At 37.6% G+C, this 25,052-nt stretch overlaps 1 protein-coding gene and 1 pseudogene across 1 annotated transcript in view; both read left to right on the plus strand.

Moving 5' to 3' along the window:
- The window catches only part of LANCL3 (LanC like 3), a 57,073-nt gene that overhangs the window by 12,431 nt on the left and 19,590 nt on the right, over positions 1-25,052 (plus strand). The gene's annotated exons all lie outside the window — the stretch shown is intronic.
- On the plus strand, positions 421-590 carry LOC119523911 (annotated as a pseudogene).

The following is a 25,052-nucleotide window of genomic DNA, read 5'->3' on the forward strand; positions in this document are numbered from 1 at the left end:
TTAAATCTGATTTAGCTCTTTAGTGCCTACTTATATTCATTTATAGCATAATGCTCTTAATATTTACAACTATACTGCTCAAATAGCAAAGGTATAATTAGGACTTCCTCCCATTCCTAATCAGTGAAATGTCATGTATATTCATTAGTTCTGCTTAAGATACCACACTAACTGGCTCTAAGTCTTGGCTTTAATCTCCATGTAGAGATGGTTCCCAAACTTGAGCAAGCATCAGAATCTTGTTGGGGTGGTGTGCTTGTTAAAGCACAGATGGCTGGGCTCTACCCCCAGAGTTTCTGATTCAGTAGATCTGGGTTAGGGCCATAGAATTTGCATTTCTAATGACTTCCCAGAGGATGCTGATGTTTCTGGTCAGAGGATTATACTTTGAAAACCATTTCTTTAGATTATACCATAGCCAGCTTTGTACAGTGGCAGTAGTGTAACCAGTGAGGGTTATCTGAGGTATGATTATTGCTAATAGACAATACCATAGTAAGTTAGGACTTACAGTGTGACAGGCACTGTGATAAGCATATTATTTCCATTTACAGGTGAGAAAATTGTGACTTAGATGGGGTTTAGTAACTTGCCTTTCATCACACAGCTGGTAAAGTAATCGAACCCACATTTGTCTGACTACACAGAGCTTCTTAACATCTATACATTTAAGGCAGGTAATCCCTGTGTGTGTTTTTCTACTAAAGTACACACTGCTGAGAGAGTGTGCTTGTACCCTCAAGTCATTTAGAAGAATAGCCCTGAGCGTCACTCTTTTAAGCTCAAGATGTTTCTGAAAACTCACTTAAAATTAAAGTAAAATGACAACACGAGAAAGTACTGTATATTTGTTTCAAACTTCTGGAAGCCTGTGAGTCTCAATTTTCTGGATCACTAGAAAGTTTCAGAAATGGGAGGTTCCCAATACCACTGGTGGTAGCAGCAGTGTGGGTCAGGGTTGGAAACAGAAGAACTAGTTGCAAGTTTGGTGAAGAGTGGTTAGATTCCCAGTTCCTTTCCCAAACTCAAGCAGCTAGATGATGGTCTTGGTCCAGGTTCTCCAAAAGCTGGCCCTGAGATGTGGATTCATGTGTAAGTGATTTGTTAAGAACATGATCTCAGGAGAAACCAGTAAAAGGTAGCAGGGGAAGCAGCAAAAGGGAGGAAGTCAAGCAAAGGTGCAATTTTAGGCAGTCTAAGCCTCTGTCTCATCCTTTGGGGAGCTCTGGAGAGTAAATTATGTCTCAGAGTTTGTCTACAGCTGGGGAGATATATAACCTTCCAAGTACTTCCTGGCTCTCTTGGCATCCTGTCAAAGGGGCTCTAGTAGCCCAAAAGTCAGCCTCTGCAGAAGTTGCAGGTAAAAGCTGTTAAAAGCAAAGCACATACACACTGGGGGATGGATTTACTGAACCAATAAGAAGCATCCAAGGGCATTTGGTGGGCGCACCCAAGGTTTCCCTACATGGGCTCTCCAGAACTTAGCAGAAGCCTCGAGGTCCAATTCCTTGACAGGCTGAATCAGAGAAACTCTGGGCTCTGAGAACCAAGGCACAATCAAGGGCAGAGATGAAGTATCTCATTGAAAACAGCAGGATTTCATGAAAGTTTTACATGCTGAATACATTCTCTTCCCTGCCCAGCCTCTTCCTCAACCCAGTACCCAGATCACTGGCAGCCATGCTCATCCACCAAGCAGACCAAAGGAGGATCTGTGGTTGTCAGGTAGACTCAGGAGAAAAGAACCACAGATGCTGACATCTGTAGCCCCACTCCCCAATTTAAAAATGGTTACACTGTCTTGTCACTCTACATGAAAGCACACCAACTGGCTAGTCCTCTCCAACACTCAGAGTTCCCAATGTGCTCTTTAGGGTGAGACTCTTAAATAGGAACTATCAGTCAAAAGACTCAAAGAAAGCATCTGATGTGAAAGGCAGCAGTCATAACAAAATAAGCAAATAGAAAAATGGAACCTGGAGGAAACATAATACTAGGAGCTGAAGAAAACTTCCCCAAATGCCCAAATCTATAATTGATATTGTCAGAGAGGAAAGCAATCACATGCATGAAATAAAAGCAGGATATTATTTGAAGAAACATCTAGAGAACAAAAGAAGAGCTCTTAGAAATTAAAGATAGTGATAGCAGAAATCAAAAATTCAATAGAAAGAATATTAAGCTGAGGAAATGTGTCTGAAAGTTCAACCGAACAATGAGACTCATAAAAAGAGAAAAGACTAAGATAATCAGAGGAAGTACAACCTCTCTTTAGTAATCAGAGTCCCAACAAAAGAGAACAAAGTAAATGAAATAGAACAAATTCTGGAAAAAATAGCTCAAGAATATTTTTCTCAAGTGTAAAATATGAGTTGCCAGATTTAAGAGGCCCACCAGCATGTTGGATGGAAAAAGAATAAAGAAGAGATTCTAAAACTTTCCAGGAAATAAAACCAAACAAAGCAGGTTCCTTACAAGGATTAGCACTGGAATTTCATAGCAGTTTAGGAGGCTACAAGACAATGGAGCAAGACCTTCAAAATTCACATAGAAAATTATTTCTAAACCACCAGTTCTATAGCAGCCAAAATTATCAGTCAAGTGTGAGAGTAGAAAAAATATCTTTAGATACACATGGTGTCAAAAAATTATTGAAACCCCTTTTTTGGTTCCTCAAAAAGAGGGAATGAACCAAGAAATAGGGAAAGATAGAATCACAGAACTTGGGCTCTAATACAGGGAGAGTCACAGGAAATTTCCAGAGTGGTGGCGAAGGAAAACCTAAGATGACATGCCTCAAAAGCAGCCAGTCAAGTATTGAAGCAGACCTATAGTCAGAATGTTGCCAGGGGAAGTAAGTGGAATTGAAGAATTACTGATCCTTCAGTATCTCTTCAAATTAGATATTATTATGGTTTGGCTGTACTAAAAGAGACTTAGAGGTCTGTCAGAGAATTTGGGGATGAATTTGTTATAGGTACATAGAAAAGCAAATAACAGTCAAAAAGAAAAGGCAGTTACCTCAGAGGGGGCAAAATACAGAAGCACAAAGGAAATGGTAATCATTGCACGTGATATGGTTCACAGAATATTGATTCATCCAAATAAATATTGTTTTGGCCAAGAATGTGATATACCTATTTTGGATGGATGAGAAAGAAGTATGTTTGGAGAGGTTATAAGAGAGCAAAACCCACATCTTCCAGGTTAGGAGACTAATAGATAATGTCTAAAATGGAAAAAAAAAATCAAGAAATAATTGTATAAGGATGCCATTTAGAAATATGGGGATAAGTAGCTAGAAAAACACAGTTAAAAGTGTTTTAAGTTTTTGCCTCAGAAGAGTTGGAAGGTGAGTGGGGAGAGGTGAAGCAGTAGCCTATTATTTTAAGGAATTCTTGACTTTTTAAACTATGCACCTATATTTTTTGAGAGATATAAGCATTGATGAAATAAATAAAAACTCTTTTTCTTACCTAACCTTGCCTGTGTTTTTTGGCTGTGAATTTTCAATATTATGTTCTTCACATTACTCTATTCCTACCCAACAATTAAAAATATTCTTGGGTAACATTTATAGAATGCAAGCTAATAACAAATCGTGTGGCCATTTGTATAAATTTTGTCAAGAAATATTTCCCTATCAGAAAGACAGCTTGATAAATCTCTTATATCCTTCTAAGTCATAATAAATTAAGACTTAATGATGGCATTTTATTAGTTCAAATGGTAACTGTGCCAATTTAAGTCTTCATATGGTTTAACTTAAATAGGTGGCCTTAGTAAAGTATTGAGTAAAATAATTAGGATCAAACTGCATTTATTTAGCTTCTACCCTGGCAAGGGGGGGTGGGCCTAGTTAAATAATTAATAGTGAAAAGTTAGATGATTAAAGACTACAGTAAAGACTGGTTGAACCATTTATATAAAGCAGAACAAGAAAAACAGTATTTTTCATGGCTGTGGCTCTGAGATACTCCAAGATCCTAAAATGCATCCAAGTCATCGCAACCGATAGTAACTAATAATTATATAGAACATTAAGTCTGCTAAGTACTTTTTACATAAGCTGTCCTATTTAATCCTAACAATATCTCTTCAAGTTAGATATTGTTACTGCTTCCATTTTCCAGTATAGAAAATAGAAAACATTGCAGAAAGGTTAACTAATTTTCCCAAGGTTATAGGTTGATAAGTAAAAGAATTACATTTATTGCCCAAACAAGGATACTTTTGAAAGTCAACACCCAATTGGGAATCTAAGACAACAGCTATAAACCCAGATTTACCTATGAATCCCAACTGATAAGGGAATGAGCTTAACGTAGAGGCCAAGTCCTTTTCCAAAGCCTTGCTCTTTCTGCTGCTTTGGACTTTTAGTACAGTAAGTGTTCAACAACATTCCCTATTCTTTAAATATACCAATAAATGTTGGCTGACTGGCAAATAATTGTTTCTGGTTTTTGAGAGACCACTCAAGGGGTGGGCGGAGCTTTTAAATCAGTCCTGGGAATTCAGGACTGAATTAGTTGCTCCCTCTCAAATTAGTTGCTCACTCTCACCCGAGACACAACATGGTAGCTTGAAATCTCAAAGAGGGGAGGTGTCTAGAAGGCATTCACATACAGGTGCACAGTTCCTGAACAGGATATGGTAAGAGAACTGGTAGTGAGATATTGGAGACAAACATGGATAGGTAAGTGTGAGAATTTCTGAGTAGATGGAAAATTGTGAGATAAGATATTAAGCAGAAAGTTTCTAATGGCACATTTATTCCCTGAGGTTTTTTTTTTTTTTTTTTTATTAGAGAAGTAGTGGGTTTATAGAAAAAGTCAGACATAAAATACAGGATTCCTATATACCACCCTATTATTAACACCTTGCATTGGTGGGATACGTTTGTTACAATTGATGAAAGCACATTTTTATAATTGTACTATTAACCATAGTCCATGGTTTAACTTAGGGTTCACTGTTTGTGTGTGCACTTCCATGGATATTTAAAAATTTTTTATTCTAGTAACATGTATACAAACTAAAATTCTCCCTTTAAAGCACATTGTTGATTAGGTTCGCAATGTTGTACTACCACAACCACCATCTGTTACTGAAACTTTTCCATTGTCCCAAATAGAAACTCTGTACACTTTAAGCCTTAACTCCCTATTCCCTACCCCACCCCATCGATTGGTAACCTACATTCTAGATTCTGGCATTTTGAGTTTGATTATTCTAATTATTTCATATCAGTGAGATCATACAATATTTGTCCTTTTGTGTCTGGCTTATTTCATTCAACATGATGTCTTCCTGGTTCATCCATGTCCTCGCATGTGTCAGAACTTTATTCCTGTTCATGGTTGAATAATGTTCCATTGTATGTCTATACCACATTTTGTTTATCTATTTGTCGGTTGATTGACACGGGTTGCTTCCATCTTGTGGCAATTATGAATATTGCCGCTATGAACATCAGTGTGAAAATATCTGTTCGAGTTCCTGCTTTCAATTCTTTTGGGTAAATACCTAGAAGTGGGATTGCCAGGTCATATGATAATTCTATACTTAACTTTCTGAGGAACTGCCAAACTGTCTTCCACAGCGGCTGCACCAATTTACATTCCTGCCAGCAATGAAGGAGTGTTCCTATTTCTCCACATCTTCTCCTACACTTATAATTTTCTGTTTTTTTAATAGTAGCCATTCTAGTGGATGTGAAATGGTATCTCACTGTGGTTTTGATGTGTATTTTCCTAATGGCTAATGATGTCGGGCATCTTTTCATTTGCTTTTGGACATTTGTATATCTTCTTTAGGGAAATGTCTATTCAAGTCTTTTGCCCATTTTTTTAAGTTGGGTTGTTTGTCTTTTTTGTTACTGCATTGAAGGATTTCTTTATATATTCTAGATATTAAACCCTTATTGGAATATCATTTACAAATATTTTCTCCCATTGTGTAGGATGTAATTCTATTTTCATGATAAAGTCCTTGGAGGTGAATTTTTATGAGGTCCTATTTAATTTTTTTTTCTTTTGTTTCTTATGCTTTGGATGTAAAGAAACTATGTATGGCCTAACACAAGATCCTGAAGATGCTTCTCTACATTTTCTTATAGGAGTGTTATAATTCTGGCTCTTATATTTAGGTGTTTCATCCATTTTGAGTTGATTTTTGTATATTGTGTGAGGTAAGGGTCTACCTTCATTCTCTTGCAAATGGACATCCAATTTTCCCAGCACCATTTGTTGAAGAGACTATTCTTTCCCATTTGAGTGGCCTCTGCCCCATTGTCAAAAATCAGTTGGCCATCCTATGAAGCTTGTTGCTGCAAGGAGAGGCTAAACTTGCTTATAATTGAGCCTAAGATCCTCCCCCTGAGTGCCTCTTTGTTGCTCAGATGTGGCCCTCTCTCTCTAAGCCACCTTTGTGGGTGATCTCGCTGCCCTACCCCCTACATGGGACCTGACTCCCAGGGATGCGAATCTCCTTGGCAACGCAGGATATGACTCCCAGGGATGAATCTGGACCCAGCATCATGGGATTGAGAATATCTTCTTGACCAAAAGGGGAAGCAAAATGAGATGAAATAGTTTCAGTGGCTGAGAGATTTCAAATGGAGTCGAGAGGTCACTCTGGTGGGCATTCTTATGCACTAATAGATAACCCTTTTTAGGTTTGAATGTATTGGAATAGCTAGAAGTAAATACCTGAAACTATCAAACTCCAACCCAGTAGCCTTGACTCTTGAAGACGATTGTATAACAATGCAGCTTACAAGGGGTGACAGTGTGATTGTGAAAGCCTTGTGGATTGCAGTCCTTTTATCCAGTGTATAGATGGATGAGTAGAAAAATGGGGACAAAAAACTAAATGAAAAATAGGGTGGGGGGGACGATTTGGGTGTTCTTTTTTTACTCTTATTTTTTTATTCTTATTTTCACTTTTTCTGGTACAAGGAAAATGTTCAAAAAATAGATCAGGGTGATGAATGAATAACTATATGGTGGTAATGTGATCAATTGATTGTACACCATGGATGATTGTATGGTATGTGAATATATCTCAATAAAACTGAATTAAAAAAATCAGTTGGCCATAGATGTAAGAATTGATTTCTGAGCTCACAATTCTATTGCATTGGTCTGTATGTCTCTCCTTGTGCCAGTACCATGTTGCTTTGATTACTGTGGCTTTGCAAAAAGCTTTAAGATCAGGAAGTGTGAGTCCTCCAAATTTGTTTTTATTTTTCAAGATGGCTTTGGATTTCAGGGTCACTTACTACTCTTCCATATAAATTTGATGATTGACTTTTACATTTTTGCAAAGAATGTTGTTGAAATTTTGATTGGGATTGTGTTGAATCAGTAAATCGCTTTGGATAGAATTGACATCTTAACACTATTTAGTCTTCCAATCCATGAACACATTCTTTTTTTTATTTTGTTTGGCAGTGTTTTATATTTTGTGTGTGTGTGTGTACAAATCCTTTACATCCTTGGTTACATTAATTCCTAGATATTTGATTCTTTTTCTTTCTATTGGAAATGGAATTTTTTTCTTGATTTTTTCTTCAGATTGTTTATTACTGGTATATAGAGACACTACTGATTCTGGGGTGTTGCTCTTGTACCCCACCACTTTGCTGAATTCATTTATTAGCTCAATTTGTTCATTGTTCAGAATATTCTGTATACAAGGTCATGTCACCCGCAAAAAAGAAACATTTTACTCCTTCCTTTCCAATTTGGATGCCTTTTATTTCTTTTTCTTGCCCTATTGCTCTGATTAGAATTTCCAGTATAATGTTGAATAACAGTGTGACAGTGGGCATTCTTGTCTTGTTCCTGATCTTAGAGGGAAAGCTTTCAGTCTCTCACCTTTAAGTATGATGTTAGCTGTGGGTTTTTCATATATGCCTTTTATCATGTTGAGAAAATTTACTTATATTCTTTGTTTTCTATTGTTTATATCAAGAAGGGATTTTGTCAAATGTCTTTTCTGTGTCAATTGAGATGATCATGTGGGGTTTCCCCTTCATTCTGTTAATGTGGTGAATTACATTAGTTGATTTTCTTATGTTGAAGCACACTTGATCAGTCCCATTTGACAATGGTGTATAATTCTTTTAATGTATTATTGGATTCAGTTTGCTAGTTGTTTTTTTTTTTTTTTGAGGATTTTTGCATCTATGTTCATAAGCGATATTGGTCCATAATTTTCTTTCCTTGTGGTATCTTTATCTGGCTTTGGTATGAGGATGATGTTGGCATTGTAGGATGAATTAGGGAGTGTTCCCTAGTTCTTCAATTTTTTGGAAACATTTGAGCAGTATTGATGTTCATTCTTCTTGGAATGTTTGATAAAATTCCCCTGTGAAGTCATCTAGTCCTGGACTTGTCTTTGTGGGGAGGTTTTTGATTACTGATTCAGTCTCTTAACTACCTATATTTTTTTGAGATATTCTATTTCTTTTTGAGTCAGGGTAGATAGTTTGTGTGTTTCTAGGAATTTGTCCATTTCATCCAACTTTTGGTTTCATTGATTTTCTGTATTACATTTATCTCTGATCAAATCTTTGTTATTTTCTTCCTTCTGCTCACTTTGGATTTAGTTTGCTCTTCTTTTTTCTAGTTCCTCCAGTTTTGACATTAGATCTCTTATTTGAAAGCTTTCTTCATTTTAAATGTAAACATTTAAAGCTATAAATCTCTCTCTCAGCACTGCCTTTCCTGCATCTCATTAGTTTTGGTCTGCTGTATTTTCATTTTCATTCACCCCAAGATATTTCTGAATTTCCCTTGTGATTTCCTCTTTAACCCATTGGTTGTTTAGAGTTTGTTGTTTAATTTCCACCTATTTGTGAATTTTCCATTTCTCCCTCAGTTATTGGTTTCTAGCTTCACTCCACTGTGGTCAGAGAAGATACATTGTATGATTTCAATAATTTTGAGTTTATTGAGAGTTGTTTTGTGACCTAAAATATAGTTTATCCTGAAGAATGATCCATGTGCACTCAAGAATAATGTCTATTCTTTTTTTGTTGGGTGATGTGTTCTATATGTGTCTGTTAGGTCTAGTTGGTTTAGAGTACCATTTAAATCTTCTATTTCCTTACTGATCTTCTCTGTAGCTGTTCTGTCCATTGTTGAAAGTGGTGTATTATGTCTCTTACTATTATTGTAGAACCATCAATTTCCCCCTTTTAATCTGTCAGTATTTGCTTCATATATTTTGGGGCTCTGCTGTTAGGTACATATAATCTTATAATTGACTGCTTTATCAGTATATAATGACCTTTGTCCCTCATAAAAGTTTTTGGCTTAAAGTCTATTTTATATCATTTAGTATAGCTACCCCTGCTTTTTTTTGGTTACTACTTGCATGGTATATTTTTTTCCATCCTTGAACTTTCAACCTACTTATTTCTTTGACTTTAAGGTGAGTCTCTTTTAGACAGCATATAGTTGGGTCATGCTTTTTTATCCATTCTGCCAATCTCTGCCTTTTGATTGGAGAGTTTAATCCATTTATATTAAAATCTTTACTGATAATGCAGGACTTTATTCTGACATTTTTGTATTTAGTCTTTGTAAGTCTTATACCTTTTTTGCCCCCCCACCAATTCTTCCATTAATGCCTACTTTCATATTTATTTGATTTTTTCTATTGTACCATAATGAATCCCTTTTCATTTCTATCTGGATAGATTTTTCATATATTTTTCTTGTGGTTATCACAGGGTTAAAATTTAATATCCTATATATATAACAATAATATTTGATCTGATTCCAACCCTATGTCAATAGCTTACACATACACTATTCCTATACATCGCCATTATCCTACCTTTTTTGTACTTGCTCTAAATTATATCTTTGTTTATTATATATCCCAAACCATAGATTCATCATTACTTTTTGTGCATTTGTATTTTAGCACCTGTAGAAAGGAAGAAGTTGAGTTACATACCAAAAAATACAATACAATGGTACTGGCATTTATTATTAACCAAATGGTTACATTTACCAGATGTCTTTACTTCTTTGTGCCCTTTTGAACCACTGTCTAGTGTCCTTTCCTTTCAGTCTGAAGAATTCCCCTTAGCATTACCTGCAGGGCAGGTCTAGTGGTGATGAACTACTTCAGCTTTTGTTTAGCTGGGGATGTCTTAATCATTCCCTCATTTTTGAAAGAAAGTCTCACCAGGTATAAAATTCCTGACTGGCAATTGTTTTATCAGCACTCATGGTTTCTGATGAGAAATTGACGGTTAATCTAATTGGGATTCCCCTGAACATAATATGTTGCTTTTATCTTGTAGCTTTCAATATTTTATCCTCCTGTGCATTTGACAGTTTGATCTGTATATGATTAGGTGTATTTTTCTTCAAGTTTATCCTGTTTGGTATTGTCTGCATTTCTTGGGGGTGCATATTCACATCTTTTGCTAAGTTTGGGAAGCTTAGGGTCATTATTTCTTTGGATATTCTTTCTGCCCTTTTTCTCTTTCTTCTCCTTCTGGGACTCCCATCATGTTTTTATTTGTTTGCTTGAGGGTGTTGCAGAGGTCTTGTGCTGGTTTGGATGTAGTATGTCCCCCAAAATGCCATGTTCTTTGGTGCAATCTTGTGTGGTCAGAAATATTAACGTTGATTAGGTTGGAATCCTTTGTTTGAGTGTTTCCATGGAGATGTGACTCAATCAACTGTGGACGAGACCTTTGATTGGATAATTTCCATGGAGATGTTACCCCACCCATTCAGGGTGGGTCTTAACTGAATCACTGGAGTCCTATAAAAGTGTTCACAGAGAGAAGGAGGTGCTGCAGCTGAGAGACACATTTTGAAGACAGCCGTTGAAAGCTGACATTGGCATTTTGGAGAACGCCATTTTGAAATGCAACCTGGGAGCAAGCAGATGCCAGCCACATGCCTTCCCAGCTGACAGAGGTTTTCCAGGCGCCATTGGCCTTCCTTCACTGAAGGTATGCTTGTGTTGAAAATTTAATTTGGACACTTTCATGGCCTTCAGACTGTAAATTTGTAACAGAATAAACCCCTTTTAGAAAAGCCAATCTATTTCTGGTATTTTGCATAACAGCAGCATTAGCAAACCAGGACAGGTCTCCTATTTTCACTTTTTATAATTCTTTTTTCTTTCTGCTCCTCAGCCTGACTTATTTCAATTGCCTTGTCTTTGAGTTTGCTGATTTTTCTGCCAGCTCTAATCTTCTATTGAAAGCCTCCTGGGAATTTTTCATTTCAGTTATTGTGGTCTTCAACTCCAGTAGTTCTGTTTGGTTTCTTTTAAAAATTTCTACATCTTTATTGAGATTCTCATACTGTTCATTCATTGTTTTCCTAATATTCTTTAGTTTTTTTTCTCTTTATTTTCCTTAATTTCCTTGAGCATATTGAAGATCATTTTTTAAAGTCTTTGTCTGGTGTGTTGACAGTTGGGTCTTCTTTATTGATGTTTTTTGGATTTTCATTCTCTTCCTTTGGATGGGGCATCATTTCATGTTTCTTTGTCTTGTAATCTTGTTGTACACTATACATTTTAATATTTTAAAATATCAACTCTGGAATTTACTCTCCAAAATGTCTGTTTCTTGAGTTATTAGCCAGCTGGTGATATGACAGATTTTCTTGAGTGTCAGCCCTCCCATCAGGAAGACAAATGCAAAGTGCCGGGTTCTCCCTGTTTTTTCTGAGCCTGTGTCTTGTCCCAGGCTTGTGCCTGCTAGTGGCCTTAGGAGTTCCCCAGTTTACAGGAGTTTAAATGCCCCCTCTATTTCCCTGGAGACAGACCTTCTCCCTCTCTCGGGTGTTCCACTGCTGGACTTAAAGCAGGTAAGCCTTTGCTCCAGGTCATCTTCTTCAATTGTTTCTTACATTGCTTTGGTTGTCTCAAGCTGCTTTTGCCTAAAGGGCAAATTCTGGGAGAGGGGTACACCAGAGAGTTGTTTACCAGGTCAGTCTTTCCCACTCACAAGGGGGTCACTGTCCAGCTCCAAATTGCCCGTTCCAGTTGCTAAAGCTGCAAAAATTCAATATTCCAGAAATGGATTGGCTTTTCCAATGGGGATTTATTAGTTCACAAATTTACAGTTCCAAGGCCATGAAAATGTCCCACTTAAGGCATCAAAAGGACAATACCTTCTCCGAGGAAAGGCCGATGGCATCTGGGGTTCCTCTGTCACAAGGGAAGGCACGTGGCTGGAGTCTACTGGTCCTCTCCCAGGTTTAGCTTCTGGTTTCTGTGGCTTTCTCCAAAATGTCTCTGGGCTTCTGTCTTAGCTTCTCTCTCTCTCTCAGCTCCTGTATGTTCTTGCTTGTTTCTCCCAGGGCATTTCTCTCAGCATCTGGGGGTCCTCTCTTAGCTTCTCTGGGGCAAACTCTGGGCTTCATCTCTTAGTTTAACATCTCCAAACATCTTTCTGTCTGCATCTCCAAATGTCTGGGTCTGTGTCAGCTCTTAGCCCTCTCTCTCTCTCTCTCTCCCTGAGCTCTCTTAAGGACTCCAGTAAACTAATTAAGACCTGCCTTCAATGGGCAGGGTCACATCTCCATGGAAATAATCTAATCAAAAGGTCCCACCACAATTAGGTGGATCACAACTCCATGGAAACAACCTAATCAAAAGATCTCACCCACAATAAATCTGCACCAAGATTGGGTTAAAAAAGCATGGTTTTCTGGGGTACATAAGAGTTTCAAACTGGCACACTGCTCCAGAGAGTAGATGATGGAGGGGCCAGGAAGGGCACTAGGAGCTTCTTCCACAGCTTCCCAAATCTACACTGTCTTGACCTGCCCAGCAAATGCAGCCCTTCAGCTGTTCTCTGCAGCTCTGAGGAAGCATACTGTCTTAAATCTCTTCTACCACCTTTGTTTGGGACAGGTTGGAATGATGACCGCCCTCAGAGCCAGGCCTCTGGTGTTTTGAAGTACCTAATCAAAAGCCATGATCAGTGATTGGCCCATGCCCACTCTGGATCTTGGGGAAGTGGATTTTTATGTCCCTTTCTGGTATCAGGAAGCAACACTAGGTGCTGGACGCCGCTGTAGCCTGCCTTGGGAGTAGGTGATGGGTGCCAGTAACTGCCCGCACAGAGATAAGTTTACTGGTATTTACCATAGTTTACCATGCTTTTTCTCCCACTCTTCCCTGGATGCTATATGGTGTTCTACTGGACTCTGGAGTTTTGAAATAGTTGGTTCAGACAGTTTAATAGTTGTTTAATAGTTGTTCTATTAAAGGGATTGTTTCCTGGCACTTCCTACTCTGCCATCTTCCCACAATCCTGTGTCTCTGAGATTCTTTTGCTATTTTTCTTAAAAGCTTTTTTCTCTTTCTTGAGTCCTTTCCCTGATATTCCTGGCTGCCCTTTCGGGTGTACTGTACATATTATGTTTATTTTCATCCTACATGTTTCCAAGGAAACCTTTCCTGCAGCGTAAACTGGAGTGATTCTGGACTCTTAATCTCCAATACCTTTTAACTACTGCTGCACTGAATAACAAGCACCTCCCTGGCAAACAGAAAAATCGCAGTACATATTTACTGAGTGAAGGAATGAATGCAGCTAAACTGCTTTTAATTTCATGAAATAAAAAACTCCTTTTATTTGAGGCTCAAATGTAAACTTTCAAGAAGGGACAACCCACATTTTAAAATGAGCTCTTTAGGAGTGCCTGCCTAAATGTGTTTTAGCTCTTATGGATCTGACAGATGAGCCACTTAGGATTAGATATTTGATGAACAGGATATTCAGTTGGTCATGATTATTGTTGTATTTTCACTCACAATCAGCCTCTTGACAGCCAAAAGATGATAAAATTCTACCACTTTTACATTACAAAATGGAAAATGCATTCAGTCTGTGACAGGTCAAAATGATCCACTTACACATTTCTGTGCTGATAAATAGAACTCTGCTTTTTAACAATAAAGATACCTTTTTGGAAACTATAATTTTGGACTTGTAGTATATCTGACATCTAAAAAGGTTTGTGTTTTGCTTTTTAAAATAATTCCTATTACTTATATATTCATGTGAGTGAAGAATCTTCTATATGTTTCTCAACATTTTTCTCCTTCTGTTTAAAGCTTGTATTCACTCTTGGTACACTGAAAATCGATAAGCCTAGACTCTTAATCAGTTACTAGAGTTTCCTTTGTTTGTTTTGAAGGACTTCTGACTGTTTTCGGTTTTAGCTGTAAAGAAGAAAGAATTTAATGTAGAAAACTGTCACTTTAGTTGCATATTAAAATATTGTTCCCCAAAGAATTAATTAAATACTTATGAATCATATATATATATATAGGAGTAGGAGAGAAAAAGCTAGTTGCCAGTAAGTATACTTTTACTACAGCTAAGAAGTGAATACCTAATTACATTGCCCTTCACATAATAAATAAACAGATACCTAAAGAGAAAATTAAATCAGAAGTTAGAAGAAAAATGGGAAACTCAGAATTTTTTCCACAGCATGCTATAACTTAATATAATATGTCTCTTCATCTTATATAACATGAGCTTTTAATTAACAAACTAGTATACTGCTAGCACAGCTGTTTCTGATTTATGCTGTTGCATGTTATCCAACAGGTAACTAGCCTTCAGTAGCTCTAGAAGTGAGAAAAAGTCCTCAATTGGCCACTCTGGTGCAGGTGACCTCCTAAAGGTTCTACCTGTAAGTGTGGGTCAAATAGCTTTTAACATTTAATTTTCCAGCTCCAAATATTTTATGTTTTCCATTACAGAAGCTGGGTTCTTGTCCTAATGGACCAAATGTGAATCAAAGGCAGAACAATACTGCTTTGATTTCTTTTACTATCTAGTGTTTCTTCTAGAGAGTTCAGGCCAAAAGTGATACCTCTCGAATAGTCCCTTGTTCTGAAATTCTGTTCTCTGCCAGTAAGATTGCCGATTTCAGTGTGTTTGTACTGCCCTCTGAATTTCAGTTGCCAGGGGTTTCTTTGTCTTGTCACTCTGCAGTTTCTCACTGCACGGTGTTTAGTGTAGATTTTATTTTCCTTATCCTACTTTGTATAATCTATGCTTCTTGTATTTGTGGATTCGTGTCTTTCATCAGTCCTGCAAAATTCTCAGCCATTATCCCTTCAAATGTTGCCTCTTCAGTTTTAACAGCTCTAATAGGATATAATCAATCTACCATGCAATTCACCCATTTAAAGTGTACAATTCAATGGTTTTAATATGTTCATAGGGTTATGCAACCATCATCGCAATGAATTTTAGAACATTTTAATCGCCTCTATAGCCAATAGAAGTCATTCCCCATTTCTTTCCAATCCTTCTCCCCTGTTGCCCTATACAACCACTAATCTACTTGCTGTCTCGAAGGATTTGCTTAGTCTGAGAATTTTATAAAAACAAAATAATTCAATATTTCTCCTTTTGTTAATGGCTTCTTTCACCTAGAAAAATGTTTCCAAGGTCCATTAATATTGTAGCATATCTCAGTACTTCATTTCTTTTTATGGCTGAATAATATTCCATTATATGGATATACCACATTTTATTTATCTGTTCATCATTGATAGTCATTTGGGTTGTTTCCAGTTTTGGGCTATTGTGAAAATAGCTGCTTGAACATTCATGTATAGGTTTCTGTGTGGACAAATGTTTTCATTTCTCTTGGATCTATTCCTTGAAGTGGAATTACCAGGTTTGGTGGTTTGGAGCTGTATGTACCCCAGAGAAACATGTTTTTAAACTTCATCCATTCCTGTGGGTGTGAACCCATTGTAAGTAGGACCTTTTGATGTGGTTACTTCAGCTAATGTGTGGCCCACCTCATTCAGGATGGGTCTTTTTTTTTTTTTTTTTTATCTTCATTTTATTGAGATATATTCACATACCACGCAGTCATACAAAACAAATCGTACTTTCGATTGTTTACAGTACCATTACATACTTGTACATTCATCACCTAAATCAATCCCTGACACCTTCATTAGCATACACACAAAAATAACAAGAATAATAATTAGAGTGAAAAAGAGCAATTGAAGTAAAAAAGAACACTGGGTACCTTTGTCTGTTTGTTTCCTTCCCCTATTTTTCTACTCATCCATCCATAAACTAGACAAAGTGGAGTGTGGTCCTTAAGGCTTTCCCAATCCCATTGTCACCCCTCATAAGCTACATTTTTATACAACTGTCTTCGAGATTCATGGGTTCTGGGTTGTAGTTTGATAGTTTCAGGTATCCACCACCAGCTACCCCAATTCTTTAGAACCTAAAAAGGGTTGTCTAAAGTGTGCGTAAGAGTGCCCACCAGAGTGACCTCTCGGCTCCTTTTGGAATCTCTCTGCCACTGAAGCTTATTTCATTTCCCTTCACGTCCCCCTTTTGGTCAAGAAGATGTTCTCCGTCCCACGATGCCGGGTCTACATTCCTCCCCGGGAGTCATATTCCACGTTGCCAGGGAGATTCACTCCCCTGGGTGTCTGATCCCACGTAGCGGGGAGGGCAGTGATTTCACCTTTCAAGTTGGCTTAGCCAGAGACAGAGGGCCACATCTGAGCAACAAAGAGGCATTCGGGAGGAGGCTCTTAGGCACAACCATAGGGAGGCCTAGCCTCTCCTTTGCAGCAACCGTCTTCCCAAGGGTAAAACTTATGGTAGAGGGCTAAACCCATCAAACCACCAGTCCCCTATGTCTGTGGTCATGTTAGCAACCATCGAGGTGGGGTAGGCCAATACCCCTGCATTCTCCACAGGCTCCTCAAGGGGGCACTATGTCTTTTTTTTTCCTTGTTTTTCTTTTTTTTTTTTTTTTAACTTTCCCTTCTTTTTTAAATCAACTGTATGAAAAAAAAGTTAAAAAGAAAACAAACATACAATAAAAGAACATTTCAAAGAGACCATAACAAGGGAGTAAGAAAAAGACAACTAACCTAAGATAACTGCTTAACTTCCAACATGTTCCTACTTTACCCCAAGAAAGTTACATAATATAGCAACATTTCTGTGAACTTGTTCCTACTATATCCATCAGAAATTAACAGACCATAGTCATTCCTGGGCATCCCCAGAACGTTAAATAGCTTATCTGTTCTTCTTGGATTATTGTTCCCCCTTCCTTAATTGCTCTCTACTGCTAGTTCCCCTACATTCTACATTATAAACCATTTGTTTTACATTTTTGAAAGTTCACATTAGTGGTAGCAGATAATATTTCTCTTTTTGTGCCTGGCTTATTTCGCTCAGCATTATGTCTTCAAGGTTCATCCGTGTTGTCATATGTTTCACGAGATCGTTCCTTCTTACTGCCGTATAGTATTCCATCGTGTGTATATACCACATTTTATTTATCCACTCATCTGTTGAAGGACATTTGGGTTGTTTCCATCTCTTGGCAATTGTGAATAATGCTGCTATGAACATTGGCGTGCAGATATCTGTTCGTGTCACTGCTTTCCGACCTTCCGGGTATATACCGAGAAGTGCAATCGCTGGATCGAACGGTAACTCTATATCTAGTTTTCTAAGGAACTGCCAGACTGACTTCCAGAGTGGCTGAACCATTATACAGTCCCACCAACAATGAATAAGAGTTCCAATTTCTCCACATCCCCTCCAGCATTTGTAGTTTCCTGTTTGTTTAATGGCAGCCATTCTAACCGGTGTTAGATGGTATCTCATTGTGGTCTTAATTTGCATCTCTCTAATAGCTAGTGAAGCTGAACATTTTTTCATGTGTTTCTTGGCCATTTGTATTTCCTCTTCAGAGAACTGTCTTTTCATATCTTTTGCCCATTTTATAATTGGGCTGTCTGTACTATTGTCATTGAGTTGTAGGATTTCTTTATATATGCAAGATATCAGTCTTTTGTCAGATACATGGTTTCCAAAACTTTTTTCCCATTGAGTTGGCTGCCTCTTTACCTTTTTGAGAAATTCCTTTGAGGTGCAGAAACTTCTAAGCTTGAGGAGTTCCCATTTATCTATTTTCTCTTTTGTTGCTTGTGCTTTGGGTGTAAAGTCTAGGAAGTGGCCGCCTAATACAAGGTCTTGAAGATGTTTTCCTACATTATCTTCTAGGAGTTTTATGGTACTTTCTTTTATATTGAGATCTTTGGTCCATTTTGAGTTAATTTTTGTGTAGGGGGTGAGGTAGGGGTCCTCTTTCATTCTTTTGGATATGGATATCCAACTCTCCCAGCCCCATTTGTTGAAAAGACCATTATGACTCAGTTCAGTGACTTTGGGGGCCTTATCAAAGATCAGTCGGCCATAGATCTGAGGGTCTATCTCTGAATTCTCAATTCGATTCCATTGATCTATATGTCTATCTTTGTGCCAGTACCATGCTGTTTTGGCAACTGTGGCTTTATAATAAGCTTCAAAGTCAGGGAGTGTAAGTCCTCCCACTTCGTTTTTCTTTTTTAGAGTGTCTTTAGCAATTCGAGGCATCTTCCCTTTCCAAATAAATTTGATAACTAGCTTTTCCAAGTCTGCAAAGTAGGTTGTTGGAATTTTGATTGGGATTGCATTGAATCTGTAGATGAGTTTGGGTAGAATTGACATCTTAATGACATTTAGTCTTCCTATCCATGAACATGGAATATTTTTCCATCTTTTAAGGTCCCCTTCTATTTCTTTTAGTAGAGTTATGTAGTTTTCTTTGTATAGGTCTTTTACATCTTTGGTTAAGTTTATTCCTAGGTACTTGATTTTTTTTAGTTGCTATTGAAAATGGTATCTTTTTCTTGAGTGTCTCTTCAGTTTGTTCATTTCTAGCATATAGAAACATTACTGACTTATGTGCATTAACCTTGTATCCCACTACTTTGCTAAATTTGTTTATTAGCTCTAGTAGCTGTATCGTCGATTTCTCAGGGTTTTCTAGATATAAGATCATATCATCTGCAAACAATGACAGTTTTACTTCTTCTTTTCCAATTTGGATGCCTTTTATTTCTTTGTCTTGCCGGATTGCCCTGGCTAGCACTTCCAGCACAATGTTGAATAACAGTGGTGACAGCGGGCATCCTTGTCTTGTTCCTGATCTTAGAGGGAAGGCTTTCAGTCTCTCACCATTGAGTACTATGCTGGCTGTGGGTTTTTCATATATGCTCTTTATCATGTTGAGGAAGTTTCCTTCAATTCCTACCTTTTGAATTGTTTTTATCAAAAAGGGATTTTGGATTTTGTCAAATGCTTTTTCAGCATCTATTGAGATGATCAGTTGATTTTTCCCTTTTGACTTGTTAATGTGTTGTAATACATTGATTGATTTTCTTATGTTGAACCATCCTTGCATGCCTGGAATGAACCCCACTTGGTCATGGTGTATGATTTTTTTAGTGTGTCTTTGGATTCGATTTGCAAGTATTTTGTTGAGGATTTTTGCATCTATATTCATTAGGGAGATTGGCCGGTAGTTTTCCTTTTTTGTAGCATCTTTGCCTGGTTTTGGTATTAGATTGATGTTAGCTTCATAAAATGAGTTAGGTAGTGTTCCATTTTCTTCAATGTTTTGAAAGAGTTTGAGTAAGATTGGTGTCAGTTCTTTCTGGAAAGTTTGGTAGAATTCCCCTGTGAAGCCATCTGGCCCTGGGCATTTATTTGTGGGAAGATTTTTGATGACTGATTGGATCTCTTTGCTTGTGATGGGTTGGTTGAGGTCTTCTATTTCTTCTCTGGTCAGTCTAGGTTGTTCATATGTTTCCAGGAAATTGTCCATTTCCTCTACATTATCCAGTTTGTTGCCATACAGTTGTTCATAGTATCCTCTTATAATTTTTTTAATTTCTTCAGGATCTGCAGTTTTGTCACCTTTTTCATTCATTCAGGATGGGTCTTAATCCTTTTACTGGAGTCCTTTATAAAAGAATGAAATTCAGACAAAGGGAGAGAAAGCCACAGGAAACAAGAAGCTGAAATGGAACCCAGAGGAGAAGAGACTAGGGGACACTGCCTGTGTCTTGCCATGTGACAGAGGAACCAAGGATCACCAGCAGCCAGACCCCTGAATGCCACAGTCTTCAGGGAGAAAGAATCACCTTGATTTAGACATTTTCCTGGCCTCAAAACCATGAGTGAATAAATTCCCATTGTTTATGCCAACCCATTTCATGGTGTTTGCTTGAGCACCCTAGGAAACTAAAACACCAGGTCATATGGTAAACCTGTGTTTAACATTTTGAAGAACTGCTAGTCTGTTTTCCATAGTTACTGCACTATTTTCTATTCCAATCAGTAATGTATGAGGGTTCCAGTTTTTCTACATCCACACTAACACATGTTATTATCAGACTTTTTGATTATAGACATCTTAAGTGGGTGTGAAGTGATATCAAATTTTGGTTTTGATATTTATTTCCCTGATGACTAATGATGTTGAGCATCTTTTCATGCACTTAATAGCCATTTGTACATCTCTGGAGAAATGTCTGTTCAGTTCCTTTGCCCATTTTAAAAAATGAGTTATTTGTCTTTGAGTTATAAGAGTTCTTTATATGTTCTGGATACAAGTTCCTTTCAGAGACATCATGTGGTGCCATATCTATGAAGGCTTTGCCTAACATAAATTCATGATTGTCTGTACATTTGAATCACCTGCGGAGCTTTTGAAATTCTCAAAGCCCAGGCCACATTCCAGATCAATTAATTCAGAATCTCCTGGGGTTGGACCCAAGCATCAATATTTTTAAAGTTCTGCGGGTGATTCCAATGTCCAACCAAGCTTGAGAATCACTGTTTTATATCCCTCTGGGATTCAAAACAGACCTATGTCACGTCTTTGTATCACTGATGTCCGTTAATTTCCACACAGTATCAACCCTTTGTGCCATCAAAAGCACTGGTGATGCAGCATTTCTTTTTTGTTTTGTTTTGTTTTTTTTTTTGTTTGTTTGTTTTTTTTGTTCTATTGTCTACTTTATGTTTGATTTTTTTTTTTTAAATTCAGTTTTATTGAAATACATTCACACACCATACAATCATCCATGGTATACTATCCACTGTCCACAGTATGATAACATAGTTATGCATTCATCACCACAATCTATCTCTGAACATTTTCCTTACATCAGAAAGAACCAGAACAAGAATAAAAAATAAAAGTGAAAAAAGAACACCCAAATCATCCCCCCATCCCACCCCATTTGTCCTTTAGTTTTTATCCCCATTCCTCCACTCATCCATACACTAGATAAAGGGGGTGTGATCCACAAGGTCTTCACAATCACACTGTCACCCCTTGTAATCTACATTATTATATAATTGTCTTCAGGAGTCCAGACTGCTGGGTTGGAGTTTGGTAGTTTCAGGTATTTACTTCTAGCTATTCCAATACATTAAAGCCTAACAGGTGTTATCTATATAGTGCATAAGAATGTCCACCAGAGTGACCTCTCGACTCCATTTGGAATCTCTCAGCCACTGAAACTATTTTGTCTCATTTTGCATCCCCCTTTTGGCCAAGAAGATACTCTCAGTCCCACAATGCTGGGTCCAGATTCATCCCCGGGAGTCATATTCTGCATTGCCAGGGAGATTTACAACCCTGGGAGTCGGGTCCCACGTAGGGGGGAGGGCAGCGAGTTCACCTGTCGAGATGGCTCAGTTAGAGAGAGAGGGGGCCACATCTGAGCAACAAAGAGGTACTCAGGGGGAGACTCTTAGGCACAATTACATGCAAGTTTAGACTCTCCTTTGCGGTAACGAGCTTCATAAGGGCAAGTCCCATGATCAAGGGCTCAGCACATCAAACCGCCAGTCCCAATGTTTGTGACAACATCAACACCAGTCCAGGTGAGGATGTCCAACACATCCGCACCTTCCCCCAGATCCTTGGGGCTGGGGAGGGGGAGGCTGTAAATATATATATATATATTTTTATTATCGATGCAGCATTTCTTAATGCATAGAGTGCTCCAGTTTGTCTCTGGCATTTTTCTTTCCAAGCGGCTGACACTCATTTGGAGGTTTGGATGCACACGCATAGACAATGCAAGCTATGTCCTACTGCCTCCTAGGACTTTTGAAATGCATTCCAATTTCAGAGATGTTAGAATGTAAAAAAAGTGTATCTTGGATTTGATAAAATTACAGGAAAAGGCCCTTCTGAATATCTAGACCACTACTACTCAAAGTACAGCTTGCATTCTGCAAATTTGTTACTGGTCACAAAGATATGAGCACAGAAATTGAGAGTAAGCATTTAGAAATTCTTTCAGTAATTAGCCTGAGTCATCTTTTGCCAGTTGGGTCTAATAATTAAAGATTGGGACTAGTATTATATTTTATTTTTCTGGTAATTTATCAGTTGTTATTTTTACAAAAGTATCAGTCCATGATGGCTTAAAAATAAAAAGTAAAAAACCTGGTCCTTCACCACTGACAGTTTGGATAGCATTGATCTAAGTGCTTCTCAAATTTTAGCATCTATCAGAATGCTAAAGAACAAGACATTCAGATGCTCTTTTGGAAATTTCCTGCTTCCAGTAATCACTCTTACTTTTCATGAAGTTAGAATAACTTCTCTAAACTGCAGTTTGTTTAATCTCCTTTCCTTGGTCCACTGTTCAGAAACCACTGACTTTCAGCACTGACACAATCAGTGTAGTCTTTAGGGTATAAGTGATTGTGTTGATTAGATGTTCACACTCCTCTCAGAAGAACAAGATGTGCATTCTACTTTTCTAGTGAAGTGGTGCCATGATTGGGTGTAAATAAACTCCTAGTTCTTCTGAGAATGCTGCAGACAATCTGTTGGCAGCCCTTCTCGAGTTCAATTTCTCAAGTGGCACAAATAACCCATATAACCCTTTCCAGTGGTATAAACCATACAGCATACTAAACTTCTGAGATATTTGCACTGCCTTTTTGAGAAGACAGGCAGAGGCTTCATTGTGAAAAATCTATATTGCATGTCCACAGAATGCATCCCAGCAACAACTATTGCTATCACTGTCGTCTTGAAGAATATATATTTACCTCGGAGACCTTGATAAATGATCTTAAGTGGAAATTAAGATATTTGAAGGAGGAAAATATATTAGTCATTGAGGCCAGAGGCAAATACTACAAATCCTTGCTGCATCCACAGGCATCATCTACAGCCCTCTGAATTTTAGACAACACCTGCCATTTGCTGAGGTGGGAATAATTAACATCTCCTGATCCCTGGTGTTGTGACCACCTAGGAATGTTGTTAGAGTTCAAAACTAGTGTTCCCCAAATTTCAATGCATCTGAATCATCTGGAGATCTTGTTGACGATCTGGGATGGGGCCTGAGATTCTGCATTTCTAATAAGCAACTAAGTGACCCCAGTATTCCTGGTCTGAGGACCACACTTTGAGCAGCAAGATGCTTTTGAACCACCTGCTTTCGTAGGTTATTCTCCCTGCAAACTAGCATGTAGGACACTGGTGTAATCCTTTGTCTAGGAGCTAAGCCTGGCCATTTAAGGAGATCATTGCTTGTATCCTTCTGGTTCACTCAGTAAAAACATTCTGTTTGCTCTGAGGACAGTATTTACATTGGAAACTACTCCTTTAAGTCTGTGCCCTTAAAATCTTTTTATCCTGGTCATTAAAAATGTCAAATTTATTTACATCAGAAAAAGCAACCTGGGGAAAGAGTTGTCAGGAAATTCATATTGAAGGTAATTACGTATCATTATATCAGAATAAAGCCTCCAAATCCCAGGGAGAGACATATGATACAGATTCGGTAATATACCACTTAATAAGGTCTGCAACAGGCCACAGGAATCTTGAGAAAATTTCTCCTTATATCTGTTGACCATTACTGTCACATGCCACAAAGGAGGCTCAGAAGGGTTGCAATTATGTGGGGCCACCTTGGAGATATTGAAGCCCTGTTAGGAAGAAAGAAGGGAGAAATGGATATTATTAGGTAGACAGCTGTGTGCTACACTAAAAGTAACTAGAAGTAAAATTTCCCTGCCTGCTATGATTAAATTTTTTTTCTTTTCTTAGCAGAATTCACCCTTTGTTACTAGGAAATAGAGTGTGTGTGTGTGTGTGTGTGTGTGTGTGTGTGTGTGTGTGTGTGTGTGAGAAGGAGGATTGGTAGTGAAAATAAGCAAAGGTCAAACATCCTTATAACATTAAAACTTCATTCCCTCTGAGATAACTATACATGTTGTGTTTTGATGATATAAATATCTAAATGATTAAAATTTCACCTAAAATCAAAAGCAAAGGTAAATGGACATCACATTTCCATGCAAAACATTTTGCAAATCCAACAACAGAATTTCCAAAATTTTAAGTATGGAGACCCTTATTCTGCAGATCATTAGAAAGTACAAATATTAAACAGCTTGTGTTGTCAGCTTAATGAATTCCTAATGATTTTGAAAGAAAACCCTGTGCTATTAAATATAATTAGGATGCCTCTTAGGTCACTTTAAGATTCAGGCCTTGAATATTAAAGAAAGAAGCAGCATGGAATCGGCAAATAAAAGTTATATTCATTTGAAAAATGTCCTTTGGACATTGATGCTTTTTTTTTTTCAATTAGTAAAGTTGTGGGTTTACAGAAAAATCATACATAAAATGCAAGGTTCCCATATACCACCCTATTATTAACACCTTGTATGGGTGTGGTATATTTGTTACAATTGATGAAAGCACATTTTTATAATTGTACTGTTAACTATAATCCATCGTTTAACTTAGGGTTCACTGTTTCTGATATGCAGTTCCATGATTTTTTTTTAAAATTTATTCTAGTAACATATATACAACCTAAAATTTCCCCTTTGAACCACATTCAAATATATAATTCAGTGCCGTTCATTATGTTCACAATGTTGTGTTACCATCAACACCATCCATTACCAAAATGTTTCCATCGTCTCAAATAGAAACTCTGTATATTTTAAGCCCCACCCCTACCCTGTCCCTGGTAACCTATATTCTAGTTCTGACTCAATGAATTTGATTATTCTAATTATTCCCTATCAGTGAGGTCATACAATATTTATCTTTTTGTGTGTGGCTTATTTCATTCAACATGATGTCTTCAAGATT

This window comes from Choloepus didactylus, chromosome X (assembly GCF_015220235.1).
Source record: "Choloepus didactylus isolate mChoDid1 chromosome X, mChoDid1.pri, whole genome shotgun sequence".
Taxonomy (NCBI): domain Eukaryota; kingdom Metazoa; phylum Chordata; class Mammalia; order Pilosa; family Megalonychidae; genus Choloepus; species Choloepus didactylus.